Source organism: Macrobrachium nipponense, chromosome 35 (genome assembly GCF_015104395.2).
Source record: "Macrobrachium nipponense isolate FS-2020 chromosome 35, ASM1510439v2, whole genome shotgun sequence".
Lineage (NCBI taxonomy): Eukaryota > Metazoa > Arthropoda > Malacostraca > Decapoda > Palaemonidae > Macrobrachium > Macrobrachium nipponense.
In genome coordinates, this window is record NC_061096.1 from 19,913,338 (window position 1) to 19,928,719 (window position 15,382).

General features: G+C 36.8%; 1 protein-coding gene across 1 annotated transcript in view; it reads right to left on the reverse strand.

Annotated features, from left to right (window-relative positions):
- The window catches only part of LOC135208458 (alkaline ceramidase-like), a 137,141-nt gene that overhangs the window by 96,509 nt on the left and 25,250 nt on the right, over positions 1-15,382 (reverse strand). The window contains exon 2 of the mRNA XM_064240654.1: positions 2,185-2,384. The gene's annotated coding sequence lies outside the window, so the exon portion shown is untranslated. The remainder of the gene's footprint in view (positions 1-2,184; positions 2,385-15,382) is intronic.

Consider the following 15,382-nt stretch of genomic DNA (forward strand, 5'->3'; position numbering starts at 1 on the left):
CATATATATTGGTATAGTTTGAATAGCAGAACCCTTGAAATAATGTGTAATATTGAAGGGTGTTTGTACATTACGAAAATTTTTATAATAAATAGACACGCACCAACAACTTCTCAAAAAAAAGAACCAAGTCACAAAACGCAACAGTAACCCAGGAACTGGACACCTTAGCGACGCCAATTGCATAATAGACAAATACAGTCATGCTACAAAAATGCTTTTCAATCTGCAATCCTAATTCCCCATAAAAGCTGCGAAGTTTGATTTTAAAAAATGTATCCCTTTTCCGGCTCTGGAACCTGACCGTTGATGAACACTTTTGTCTCAGTCACGTAAACCGTTGACTAATTAAGGAGCACCAGAACTAATAAATAGTCTCACTTCGTCGTTTGTCTTATTTTATTCTATTTTCTTCGTTGGTTCTCTTTTATGGTTTTTTTTTTTTTCTGCAGTTCTTTTTCTGCACTGGGCTGCTTTCCTCAGTGGGATGTATAACGCTGTAGCATTCTGCTTTCAAACTAGAGTTGCAGTTTACCTAATAATAACAATAATAATGAAAATAATAATAATAATAATAATAATAATAATAATAATAATAATAATAATAATAATAATAATAATAATCTAGACCAAACCATGACTCATGTTATGAGGCAATCTATTGGCAATATATGATAATGAGTCACGCAGATAATGAAATAATCAGCTGAAAGCTATTTCAAGGCATGTGGCAAACTTAAAAATACCGCTTCTTATTAATTTGTAACACAACATGAATATGTATACTCATACTGCTGTATAATTATAGCATCAGTCATTTACGGAATTAGAATACATATAAACGTATTTTTACAGGTATAAATCACTTTTAGCATAGGATCGAGTTTCAGCAGAGCAGAAATGATTTTGTGATGATTAAATTCAGCCCAAAATTAAAATACTAAAAATCGCCACTTCAGATTCCTAAGTCAATTTCTTCAGTTTATTTTGTATTTAACAAGTAAAGGAAGTCCATTTTTACCGTCCATCATTTAGCAGTACACTGACAAAGGGGCAGGACAAATAGAACTACGGAAAACAGAAGAAATGTGGAAGGCACGACAACAGAATAAAGTCTTCCAAAAAGAGAGTCAAGTCTTATGAAAACAGACTAAAGTCTTCTTCAGGGGTTAGTTCTCATACCCTGAACGACCAACCAACTGACAGAAACACTTGCATTACTTGCGGAGCTAAGAGCTTAAATGGAATGGTCTATTTTCTTGTCTACTGAACAAGACAGAATACAACTACACTAAGAACCACTGTTCAGGGATCCACTGGAATGTGAATGAGTCAGCTATGAACTGGGTTTTCTGCCAACAACAACAACAACAACAATAATAATAATAATAATAATAATAATAATAATAATAATAATAATAATAATAATAATAATAATAATAATAATAATAATAATAGCAATCAGTAAACATTAATCTATAAATGTCGTAATAGTTTACAGAAGGTGTAACCCCGTGACTTCTTTTTATTGAACAATTCTGACTTGAAAACAAGTCACATTAGTCATGTTATAAATAAAAAAATAACATGATTCTTTTCCTGTTGATAATTAGCTACAGAGAGTCTTCATACAAGGAACATTTCCTTAAAGAGCTTTCCCTACTTCAAGATAGAGCTACAGGAAAGTATAACCTATATACACTTGCATAAGGTCTATAAAAAAAAGAGGATTTTACAAGCTAAAATTATGAAATCTTACATATGAAACACTAACACTTGTTGAGTTACCTTACATTTCAAATTTCTTAAACTCATACCCTTGCTTAGTTATTATTATTACTATTACTTCAGTAGATGAAACCTATTCACAAGGAACAAGCACACCAAAGGGGCCACTAACTTGAAATTCAAGCTTCCACAGAATGTTGGTTTCAACCTCCCTACACTGCAGCAGCAACTGATCATGATACAGAGCCAGTGATTTTTCATCGCCCTGGGGGAGAAGTCAACCTGCCACATCTGAGTGACACACCACGACACTAACCACTATACCAGCAGTTCCAATATTATAGAATCCCTCGTCGCCTTATCGCCTCACAATATTCTAAAACTGCTTCCAATAAAAATTTTAAAAAATAATTAAAAAACTCAATTAAAATGTTCAAAATCTACTGTTGTACTCACAGGTATAAGTGTTCCTTGAAGTCCGGATGACCAACGGACCTTGCAAGAAAGGCTTCAGTGCGAGATGCAAAGCACAAGTGCTCTTCTCATTGAGAGCTGACGCTTTTAAGGGCACATCCCAGGTAGAGGGCTCCACCGTCGCCTCGCATAAATTCTACGGAACACCAGCGGGGGGGGCGCGACTTATGCAGCAGCCTGTCCTGAAATTATCATCGAATTTGTTAAATCTGGTCCCAACCGTATCCTGGTTCTCATCATGTCAGTAACTGGTAAGATTCAGATTTCACGAAATCAACATTCTTAGTAATCATACAAGTTCCACAGAGGCTGTTTTACCTTTTCTTCTACTTGGTTATTGAAAGTATTGTAAACGCGTAAAAAAAAACTCACACTACACAAATCATGTTTGAATATTATATTGGTGAACTTGCAAATACATACAGAATTTAAAAAAGCCATAAACTTATATATTGTATATCACAGTACATATATCAACAATTGTACACATTTTTAGGAATAGAAATAAGCACGATACAGTAAAATCCTTTTTCTTGACAGGAAGACAGCAATTATTGCACTTTAAAATTGACCTCTTACGTAGAAAACTTCCACGACCGGAACCACGGTTCATATTTCTTTGTGTCAATGTTTCTCAGATACTAAATAAATCATTACAACATGCACTATTCTTTTTTTCTTTACTAAAATCAAACAGCATCTTCTCAAAATGACGTTTCTTAGACCAGCTAAATGAACATTGAAAATTTTCACTAAACAAACAAAAGCTTCTAAATTCAAAGAGTAAGGAAAAACAACTGATATATGTATATGTATGTATATGTATATGATATATAATATATATATATATATATATATATATATATACATATATATATATATTTAATATACACATATATATATATATATATATATATATATATATTCCAAATGTATATAGGTATAAACATATGTATGCATAGAAATATATTTACATATATACATATTTAATAATATATATATATATATATATATATATATATATATATATATAGTATAAAACGTATTAGCAGGTATAACTGAATCTTCAGAGACTACCTCTTCTTAGCCAGGACTGACGTGAGCTAAGAGAGAGAGAGAGAGAGAGAGAGAGAGAGAGAGAGAGAGACCCCATCAAAGTATAAAAGATCCCACAGTGCTAAGAACGATCAAGATCCGACGACTTAATTGTACCCATTTCGTATTGGTCATTCGCTGAGCGTCGAGTGCTTTTGAATAACTGTGGGGTCACGAACTGATCCTCAACTTCGTCCTGTGCAAGTTTTATTCAAGAAATAAGCAAAACACGTAGCAGTCAGTCATGACCATGCATTAACCACAATACATTTCCTGTCCAATAAAAAAAAACAAGTACAAAATGCGCCGAAGTTTCTTCTGCAAAAACAGAGTTTTCTGCGCAGCGTATAATGCTGTACGAAACTTCCATCCGCGGCCCATGAAACTTTCAGCCACGGCTTGGTGGTGGCCTGTGTTGTTCAGAAGCGTGAACCAGTTTAACTTTAACCTTTGATAAAATAAAAACTACTGATGCAAGAGGGCTGCAATTTGGTATTATTGGTGATTGGAGGGTGGATGATCAACATACCGATTTGCAGCCCTCTAGGCTCAGTAGTTTTTTTTTAAGATTTGAAGACGGACAAGAAAAGTACGGGCAGACAGACAAAGCCACCTCAATAATTTTCTTTTCCAGAAAACTAAAAATGGTAAACTATCCACATCACGCCAACCAAGTTCATCGTTTTGATTGTGAACGCAAGATATAAGAGATGACTATGGTTCTACGAAATTTAAGCGACCAGGCCAAGCATTTGGGCACTTTCGGCCATTCAGCGTTCAAGACTGAAAGGGTGAGTTGGAGTAGCTGGCCAGCAAGATAAAGAGATCCAGAAACAAGATATAGTTAGAGAGTTTGGCCAGCAACACTGAAGAAAGGAAGCAAGAAGTTACATTAACAAGAAATAGTTAGATAGGTTGGCTAGCAACATTGAAGAATGGAAGCAAGAAGTTACATTAACAAGAAAGACTTAGAGAGTTTGGCCAGCAACACTGAAGAAAGGAAGCAAGAAGTTACATAAAAAGAAATAGTTAGATAGGTTGGCCGCGAGCAAAACTGAAGAATGGAGCAAGAAGTTACATTATCAAGAAATAGTTAGATAGGTTGGCTAGCAACACTGAAGAATGGAAGCGAGAATGAACAAAATCATCTCTCTACGTGTTGTAGAAAGAAAAAAATGAGAAAGAAACAGCAGAAACACGAGCACCTTTCTCCCTCCCAGCTATTCTTTTCCTTCGTCACGACACCAGGAGGAGGGGGGGGTGAGGGGGAGGTCGCTCTGAAACGGTGGAATGCCGTGACCAGAACATGCCATCTTTCAATCAAGAGGGAAATTACACAGGGAGAATCGTCTCTATCAGAACACAGCCACCACCGACACTACCAGCAATACTACTGTCATCGATATCATCTATCATCATCATCATCATCATCTCATTGGTCTTAGATCTGGTGACGTAGTAATAATAGTAGTATTATGCGACAAAGGGTATCATCTAGCCCGATTTAATGATAAAGATTTTCAGAACTCAAGTAAAAGAGACATATAAAGGATCATTTTTCTGTCATCTTACAAAAGAAACAGGGTCTCTCTCTCTCTATCTCTCTCTCTCTCTCTCTCTCTATATATATATATATATATATATATATATATATATATAATATATATATATATATATAAATATAATATAACATATATCATATGTTTAATTGTGTATATATTTATACTATATATGATAAAAATATATATGTGTGTGTATGTATATACTATATATGTATATATCCACTGCTGCACCACTTTGATTTTTTCTTTTTCCAACTCGCTTCTGCCGCGTGCAGCAGAACACCATCCCACTGATCGATGCAGTAGCATTTCAGCTCTCTCTCTCTTCTCTCTCTCTTCTATCTCTATCTCTCTCCTCTCTCTCTCTCGATCTCTTCTCTCTCCTCTGCTCTCTCTCTCCTCTCGCATCTGCAGACCAAAGACCGGGCGACGTGTATGGTATCTCAGGAGACTGAGAACAATATATAGAATAAAATGAAAAACACAGAAGGTCATAACCAACGTTTCTTCGTCTTTAATTTAAAAGTGGAAACTGGTGCGACGCAAACGAATACAGATCGGTAAAAGCGAAAGCGCGTGCTATGCAATATATATATATATATATATATATATATATATATATATATATATATATATATATATATATATATATATAGTATATATATATATATATATATATATATACTATATATAAGTTTGATTTTAAATCACTGATAAGGTAAAAACGTGATGATTATACCGAACAAAGTTACAGCCATGCAGGAAAGTGAAACAACTGTTTCACTTTCCTTCGTGGCTGTAACTTTATATCTGCACATATATATATTACGAGTATACTATATGTGTTATATATATATATATATATATATATATATAATCATATAAGTTATATATATATAATAGAAAATAACATCAGACAGCAATACCTTCAATGCTTATCTGTTGAAAGAAGGATGACCCTCCTAATGAGAAAACTTCCATCATAATACCAGTCGCTTCATTCAGACGACTTACCAGGATCAAGCTCATAACCCCAACACACATATACACACACACTCACTCTTTCTCTCTCACCTATCACCCATACGTTGGACGCATACTCAGCTCACCCTGAATATCAATGCTTTCACATTACAATAATTCTTTCGCCTTTTCCACCCGGAACATTCTAGGCCTCCCTTTTCTCTACCCATCCAACTGAATTACTATGTAAGTATTTAGGCGAGAGATGTCTTAGAATAATTGAAGCAAGGAAGGTACTAAGATGTGTGTACAAGATACGGAAGAGATTGGTGTATCAAAGGTCCATGGGTGTATCTATGGAAGTCAAATTCGGAACTTAAAAAGGTACTGATGAGCCAATTCTCTTTACAGAAGTGAAGTGTGGATGTCGATTGTAAACGAAAAGTAAAAGAACAGTAACTGGAGATGTTACATTCATTTGAAAAGTGAGAAGAGTATAATACAGAAGTGTTCGGAAGATGGATTATTGATGTATAACAATGGAAGGACTTCAATATTTAGCAAGATACAGGTGAGTGCAGCGTGAGTAGGAGGCTCTATCATATACTGAAGTACCTTCTATGTTGCTGTGCAAAGTCAGGATTCCTTGACCAATCACTAAGAAACAGCTCCTCCCTTGTGATGTTAAATTTCGGACTGAAGCAGAAGAATCCCAGGAATTGACGTCAACACAACAAACACAAAGCATATATGTCAAGGGCACTGAGATTCGAACCCGGGAATGAATTCCAGGTATTCAAGAGCCCCCCCACGCCGCATCTCTGCAGTCCTCTCTTTGGGAGAGGGGTGTCGGCGGGGACAGAGCCAGAGACAGAGACGGACATCGACCAGATGCGACGGAACATGAGGAGGGCAAAGCCCCGATAGTTTCATTCAATTTGGATCATTTGACATTTCACAGGAGAAGAGGGTTCAATGTGTACACTGATAATTGGAAAGGTGGTTAAGTACGCAGAAGAGAGAGAGAGAGAGAGAGAGAGAGAGAGAGAGAGAGAGAAATCCTAGCAATCATTTACCAGGGATTACTTCTGTGCGATGGGTCTGCAGATGTTGGAGCGGGACTGATATATGTAAGTAAAGCTTATCTACTGTAAGCTGCGTATGCTTACACGTTCGCTTGCCTTCACACCCGCACCCGCACACATATACTACATAAATATAAATAAGTGTGCATATATACAGAATATATATACATTAGTTATATATATATGTTATATATATACATCATATATATAATGTATATGTATATAGTAGACGAGCAACACCACAGTTATCCCTCTAAGAAGAAACGCATATAATAAAAAATAAATAGACGAAAAGAAACATAGGTAGATATAAGCGTGCGTATGTAAATACTCTATTTACGATTAGCACAAGCTAACACTGGTGTGATCCAGTAGCAGAACATCTCAAGACCCGTGACTCAGTATAATCAGATGAAACACGAATCTTCTCTCGCCTGCCTCAAATAATGAATAATTCGAGCATTCCAAAGCAGTGAATAAATTATTGTGAATTACAAGGTCACGCTTCGAATCACAGACAAATGCGACTTCCCAAGCGAAGCCTGGCTGAGGAGCTGAGTGCAATCCACTCATTCAGAAACTGCCACGGGCCAGTTTTCGCCCATTTCCGTTCCTTACATTTGGCCACACATTCGCAGACACTTGCAACGTCAGGCATCTTCGTTGTAGCCTCACGTGTGAGAGTCCGAATTCCACCATAGAATGTCACAACTTTCATCTATTCACCTCTCGGATTCATAAGCGTATCCAAAATTAGTATGAAGAAATAAGTACGTGCAAAGATAATTTTGGCTATATATATATCTAGACGTAAATCTGGTACAAATGACTCGAGACTCTCTCTCTCTCACACACACAATATATATTTATATACATCTATATATATGCTTGCATATAGTATATATATATATATATATATATATATATATATATATATATATATATATATATATATATTTAAACACACGCATCGTCCTTCATCTTTTAATTACTGAATCCTGAGCAAGCACACTGTTCAAAAAATGACTTAAATTTAGGCTTTGTTTCATGATCATACCTGAGCAGAAGACTCACCAGCAGCACATCAACCTTCCCTACACACTCAGCTCTACCTTGCACATATCCGCTCTAAATACTAAGAACCTGCTCCTAAATTTCTTTAACCTCATCCAGGCAAGACTCCCTTAGTTGCCACTCATCCTTCCTACAAAGGTTGCTGAATCATATGCACCAACCTATGATATCAGAGCACTGCGATCTCCACTTTCACCTATTCTAACTTTGTACAGTAGCTATATACTTCATGTCCCTACAACTCTTTCTCTCATAATCCCTCTTACCCCACATATATTCAAGGGGCTTACCTAGGCAGTTTCTATTTTTTTTCTTTTGGTATTATTCGAATTCGAACTTAACTTCTACAAAAGGAATTGGTTCTATGTTCCTTCCATTTATTCCACTTCCTCATACTTCACTTTCTTCACAAAGTGGCTCCATCCTTAAATGTTACATACTCCTCCCGACTCCTAATTTCTAACTGCCTTCAGTATTCACTTTTGCTTCATCCATGCAATACTTTATTACACTTCCAAAATTCCTCTTTCCTATACTGCATCAATCAGGATCTTTTCTGCTCTAGCTCATAAACTGACAAACGTTATGTACCATTTCCCTTTCCCAAGTATATATTTGAATATGAATATTTTTTCTGGCACTCCATACCTACAAACTATACCATTTCTTTGTCTGTTCTGTACATTAAATCAACCAAGGCAAGCAGTCTTTCTTATTCTGCAAGTCGGAAAGGCATAGATTCAATCTCTGAAGGAATATTTCTATCATTTGCATTGTCGTATATTTTCCTAACACACGAAATTTTTGCAACAAAACATTTGACTGTCACACTTGTTCTTTCATTACGCATTCCTGAGTCATCCTGAACAAGTGTTATCTTTCCCCACGACCTACATCCCTCAGCCACACAAACACAATAACTTTTAGCCCTTCCCAAACCTGCACGCCCCACACTTTTATACTCAACTCTCCTTGATATGTCTTTTATAGTTCAGAAACTGTATTTCAAACTATTCCATCCTTGTATTTCAATTTGATTCCCCGAGACACTTCACTCTCACAGCTTCTTCAGGAATCTAACTGCCTTCCTTCCCTTTAAGATTTAATGCTTACAGCCTACTGTAATTTGTAACATTTACTTCCAACTATACATTTCTATAAGCCTCTAAGTTTCTCTACATACAAGCAAGCATTACTCCTTCCTTCTGGCGTCTAGTGGACACAATAACCTTACTCTTGTAAACACCACTTCTTCACTTCATTCTACTGCAAGCATACTTCTAACTATATTCTGACCAATAATGGACCATCATCGAACATCACACATTGGACCTTCCATGAAAAGTCTCTCCTCTTGTCTCATAAACTTTCAACTACAGCTGCATTTACCTTACATCTTCTAATTACTAGCATTTTTGGGACTAAATTTGAAAAAGTTAGTTATTCCCCCGTTCCTAAATGATTCACACAGGCTTCTCTGGTTATAGACAAACCATATTTATACAACATACATTTTCAACATATTGCGTTGCATCAACATCAAACCAGTCATATGATTTCACGAAACCTATATAAGATATATTCGTAATTCTCCTTTATTTTCAGACTCCTGCTGATCAGCACAATTTCTTTAATGAAACCCGCCCCATGAAGCCTTCAAACTGTTATCTCATTTTGTCATCCATCAAACCCCTTCGCACATCTCCCCCAGCAGCTGCTAAACCAAGGACCGTCATCTTAGTATAATTATTATATTCCTATACTATTCTCTTACGAAAAGACAAACTCTTTTACGTTGACTTTAACATAAGCCATCATTTATAATTAAGGAATCACTGAAAGTAAGCTGGGTCGTGTATCTTTTCATTACTGTTTCAAACTCAAGAACATAAGCATTCGAAATACCAGCGTCCATTATTGTGGAAGTTAGTACATCTAATATATTGATACTAATAACTTCTGGTACCTTCCATTCTTCACCTTTTTACTCCTATCTTGACAAGAGCACAAATGCCGTCAGAGTATCATTAATTCCATTAACATGCTTCACTCAGTTCTGCTTTTACTTCCATCAACCCTTCAAAATTGCTCACTAAGTCTGTACACATGACTGCATTCTATTAATTCAACATCTCTCCTGCTGCATATTTTATCCAAATATAGCCTTGATCATCGATCTTCTTCTCTGCATTCATTAGCCTTCAGAATAAATACTTCTCTTCAGTAAAGGTCTTCCTCATTTTCTTCCCTAAGTCATTTCTCTTGCTCAAATTCTCCTCTCACTTAACTTTCCACCTCTCCCTTTCGCTTTTACAGAAATTCCTCTGCTTAAATTATTTTTCAAACTATCTGAATTATTTTCCAGATTAAATTATTTTCAAACTATCTAAATTATTTTCCCAAGTACTTTTGATCAATACAGCCATTAAAGTTTGCTATGATGAGGAAAACAATCTAAGTTTTAATTCATATTTATGGATAAAGATATACGTCCAAACTAAGTAGGATTAGGTACGGATAATGTAATAGTGTCTAATCTCATGAACGTAGGGGGGGGGGGGGGGGGGGGGGGGGGGGGGGGGGGGGGGGGGGGGGGGGGGGGGGGGGAGGGGGGGGGGGGGGGGGGGGGGGGGGGGGGGGGGGGGGGGGGGCAGGCGGGGGCGAGTTATACAATGAAAGAAACATCCCAACACTCATACTGATATTGGTCGTCGAATAAAATGACCTGGTATTGACTCTCACCTCTTATTACACAATGCAACGAACTGTCCTGAACGATTTGAACGATTTAAGTGAAAATTTTAGGAAAATATATATCAACATGATAATGACATTAAGACTTTTTTCTCTTAACATTTCCAGCTCCAGACTACGCAAAGATGAATGCCCAACAAAGATATAGAAAATTACACTGAACCTGTCTTTAACTTCGGCCAAATTTAAGCGCATGAAGGTGAAGACATTCACTTACCAAACAAACACTGCCAAATTTCTTGCAACGAGAGTCTCGTCATGGTACAAACGTAACTCGACACTAATTTGCGCTCAAGCCCTCACCCCCCCCCCCCCCCCCCCCCCCCCCCCCCCCCCCCCCCCCCCCCCCCCCCCCCCCCCCCCCCCCCCCCCCCCCACCCCCCCCCCCCCCCCACCAATCTTTCCGCTACCTGGCGATAGCATTAGGTGCTTTTTGCGACTGTTGTTATTGCAAACGCAACATTACAATGATTTAGGCCAGGCGGTGACCATATAATCAATGATCTCAATTCCTGTACCATGGCCATCCATATTCTTGGGTTCATGTTCTCATGCCTGGGTGTACACAAAATTCCTTTCCTTTACTTTGTATTTACAGAATTTTTCTTATTTTATTCGTTGCTATTTGCTATTAACTAAATGCAATGGATTTTACTTACTTGTACTTATTATATACTTCACAGGTGATTGTTATATATATATATATCTATATATATATATATATATATATATATATATATCTATATATAGATATATATATATATATATATATAAGATATATATATATATATATATATATATATATATATATATATATATATACACAAATCTGTCGCTTTTCCTTTGTTCTTTTGCCATTTTTTCGCAAATGAGCATTTTACCTGAAGAAGTGTCTTCCATAACACTGTATTTGCTCTGATCATTAATAATAATTACAGCAAATGAGGATAACCCCACTCCTAACATAATAAGCAATCAAAAAAATAAGTTGGATGACATCCGTACCAGTTCATTTTCACTCGAGAATTCCACGTCGTTTCACGTGAGGTAGCATCTGTTAAACTGCATTATTTTTCTTAATCATACGTCCTGTATTATCATTTATTATTTATACATTCAGCAAATTTTCTTGTTTTCAACTGCATTTTTACTGATGAGCGGAAATTATGCAATGATGTGCCCGTCCCGATGGCCTGACTACGTGCTGAGCATATCAAAATACCCATCTTCATTCCCCAGACGCTGGCTACGAATGCCCCAAGTTCAGGAGAAAGTAACTTACAGTTCTTCGTTGAAAGTAGTCGAAAACACAAAAAGGACTTCTTATATCACTTAAGCAAATATTAAATCTGATGGACGTGGTTCGAGTCAGCATAAGGCCATCGACAGTAGTTGGTGGGAGAGCGGGTCTCCCTTGTCTCTAACAGTCTTCGATCATTTGCGGATATGGGAGGAACAGTGAGCTTGATACAAAGTTGATTTTTCTTATTTGATTAACTACAAATAAAGCAGAAATATTTTCTTTCGTTCAATTTTCAGTGTATAATTATCGCTCTTTTCGGTAGACTTGCTTCCCGGCTTAGTTCTCTTTGTCTAACTCGGAGCGGTTGCGTCGACGGACATTGGAATTTGAGTCCTTCTACATGAAATGTCAAACCAAGGTGGGTCGTCAGCCCAGATTTTCAGTTTCTCCTCGAGACAGCAGAAACTCAAAAGTGGGATGAAATCTGGCGCAACTTTCTCATGGAAAAAGGGTAAGCATTAATTTCTTACATTTTTATAACGTTACCATCACGTTCTATTGTGTATTAGTCTGCATAAGATTTTAACCACATGGGTTTTCTTTGTTTAATTGTTAAACTGCGATAATATGGTGATTTATCACATTAGACATCAAAACAGTACAATAGTTACCATTGTTTATCAGTCTGCATAAGATTTTAGACACATGGTTTTTTTTTATTGTAATCTGGGAATACACGTGGGCCGACAATTCCGCGCCGACAATTCAGCACATGACAATTCAGCTTAGAGACAATTCAGGGCATGACGATTCAGCACAAGGACTATTCAGCGCAAAGACAATTTGGCAAAATATTTGGCGAAATAAAGCTAAAGCATGGAAAATTAAGAAAACAGTGATCAAATTAGTTTTTATTTGTAAATTATTTTTGAAATTCAAAAAATGAAATATGATATTTATTGAAATAGATACTGAAAATTATACTAATTTATTCCTGATTTGGCGACAGTTAAAGTAATATATGGTGATTTATCACAATAGCCATCGGAACGGTACAATAGTTACAACTACGTCCAACTGTCCACTTTAGGAGAAGCATTGTTAGCACTGAACCCAGTACGTTGCCGTGAATGTATGGACGCCTTCATTTACTGAATGCAGTAAGAAGACAGACAGAACACCAAAGCAGAGTGGCAAACTTGTCTTTCATCGATTTCACTGAAATCATCCTACTCTTTACCTCCAGGGGAAAAGTTTGCAATAAAACACGTAAACCATCGAGAGAGAGAGAGAGAGAGAGAGAGAGAGAGGCCAAGGTGAGCCTCGGAAACTGTTCGTAACCAAAACCGAACAGAAAGTTGGAAAAGGCAGCGGAGAGGAAGGCGGTTCAGAGAAAGGATGAATAGAGAGAGACGGACGTCGCTTCCATCATCTCATTGTCAGTCCGCTTGATCTTCCAGGGGTTGTCAAGTGGTGGGAATTGCGAGTATGTCACCTCATGCAATCACTTTTGAGCAACGAGCTACAGCTGCTGCTGCTAACAGACGAAGGAGACGCTTGTGCTTGAGTTCTTGAAAGCTGTGAATAATGGGTTGAGGTATTGAGATGTTTAGCCCTCTGGGTGCCTTTGGGATGTTGTAAAGCTTAATGCTCTAGAGTAATGCATGCACAGAAATGATCTTTATTGAAATGGACTCACATTTACACACACACACACACACACACGAAACTAATGGGCCTTCCTTGCGAGGCGGCATTAAATTCCACTGCTGTGTGTGTTTTTTTTTTTTTTTTTTTTTTTTTTTTTACAGAAACACCCTATTAGGTATACAGTAAGAAGTAGACTGTGGTGTGTCGCAGCAAGGATGGCAAATGGCAAGGATCTAGCAACCTCATCCCATTAGTGTTGGTATAAACCAGAAGGGAAGCAGCCTCTAAAATCATCATCTCGGAGGTGAAAAGGTGTAGCTCCACAAGACCACAATGAACATAGATATATACATACATACATACATACATACATATATATATATATATATATATATATATATATATATATATATATATATATATAATATCGTTTAACATCACTGAATTTACTATACCTTCAAAATAGCCAGGACCTAAGCGGAAATATAATTTGTAAGAGCCCATGAGCCAGACAGGATTTGCACCACGGCCTGTTGAGAAGGATAGACCAGGAACTCTGACCACCCAGGATGGCCGGCGCAGAAAACCACTTATCAATTATAATTCCCTCCTAAAGAGTAAGTTATTCCCCAGGTAAAGGTGAATTCGATATTAAAACGATATTTGTGGCTTAATATCTGTGAAAGATACGGACACGATGAATACGAGGCGAAAATTTATATACATCATAAATAAATAAATAAATAAATATATATATATATATATATATATATATAATATATATATATATATATATCTAATAAAAGGAGCCCATAAAAACACCAAAATGTAGAGAGAAAAGTACTATATTTCAGAGACTGCTGTCTCTCTCTTCAGGTATATGAATGAGAAAAGTTTACAGAAAAGGTGGTATTTATACAAGAGATTCGTCCACAAGTAAGCCAATTTAGGTCACACCGCTGATAATCTTCCTTTAATCTTCTTTAAGCGTGGTTGAATGAACACTGCGTCGACGATGTCCGATGTCCAATTCCCTTTTGAGATGTTCATTACCTGCTTCTCTTTTATTAAGGCCGATTCCATCATTTGACTCTTGTACCGGCAGTTGCTGCTATAAATTACACGTGACATATTCCAGTTTATTCTATGGTTATGTTCATTTATATGGTTGAAAATAGCCGAGTTCTGTTGTCCATACCTAACTGACCGTTTGTGTTGTATTAATCTCTGGGGAATTGGATTTACCTGTAAATCCGATGTAAGATTGGTCACAGTCCTGGCATGGGATCTCATATACCCCAGAGTCTTTGGGCGATGTCTTTTGTTGACGTTAATCAGGGATTTGGCTAAGGTATTTGGGTAGGTAAATGCAAAAGGGTTGGATTTCCCAAGGGTGTGAGTTACTCTCTTAATCGTCTCCAGGTGGGAATTTTATTTTATTGTTGGGTGTGTCTCTGGTCTTGTCTTTAGGGGGTCGGTAGAAAATTACGTTTGCTTTTGAATTGCTTCTCAATTATATGGTCAGGATACTTAAAGATGAAAGTTGCTTGCGAATTAGTTCAAATTCTTTTTCCAGGAAATTTGGGGAACAAATTCGTAAGGCTCTTAAAAATAGGTTGCTAGCTACACCTATCTTGATATATTATTGTCATGATAGCTAAGTAGTGAATGATATGAAAGTGAGAACGTTGGTTTTCTGTATATGGTAAATTTGTATTCTGTCGTGTCTCTGATTATTAAAACATCAAGAAAAG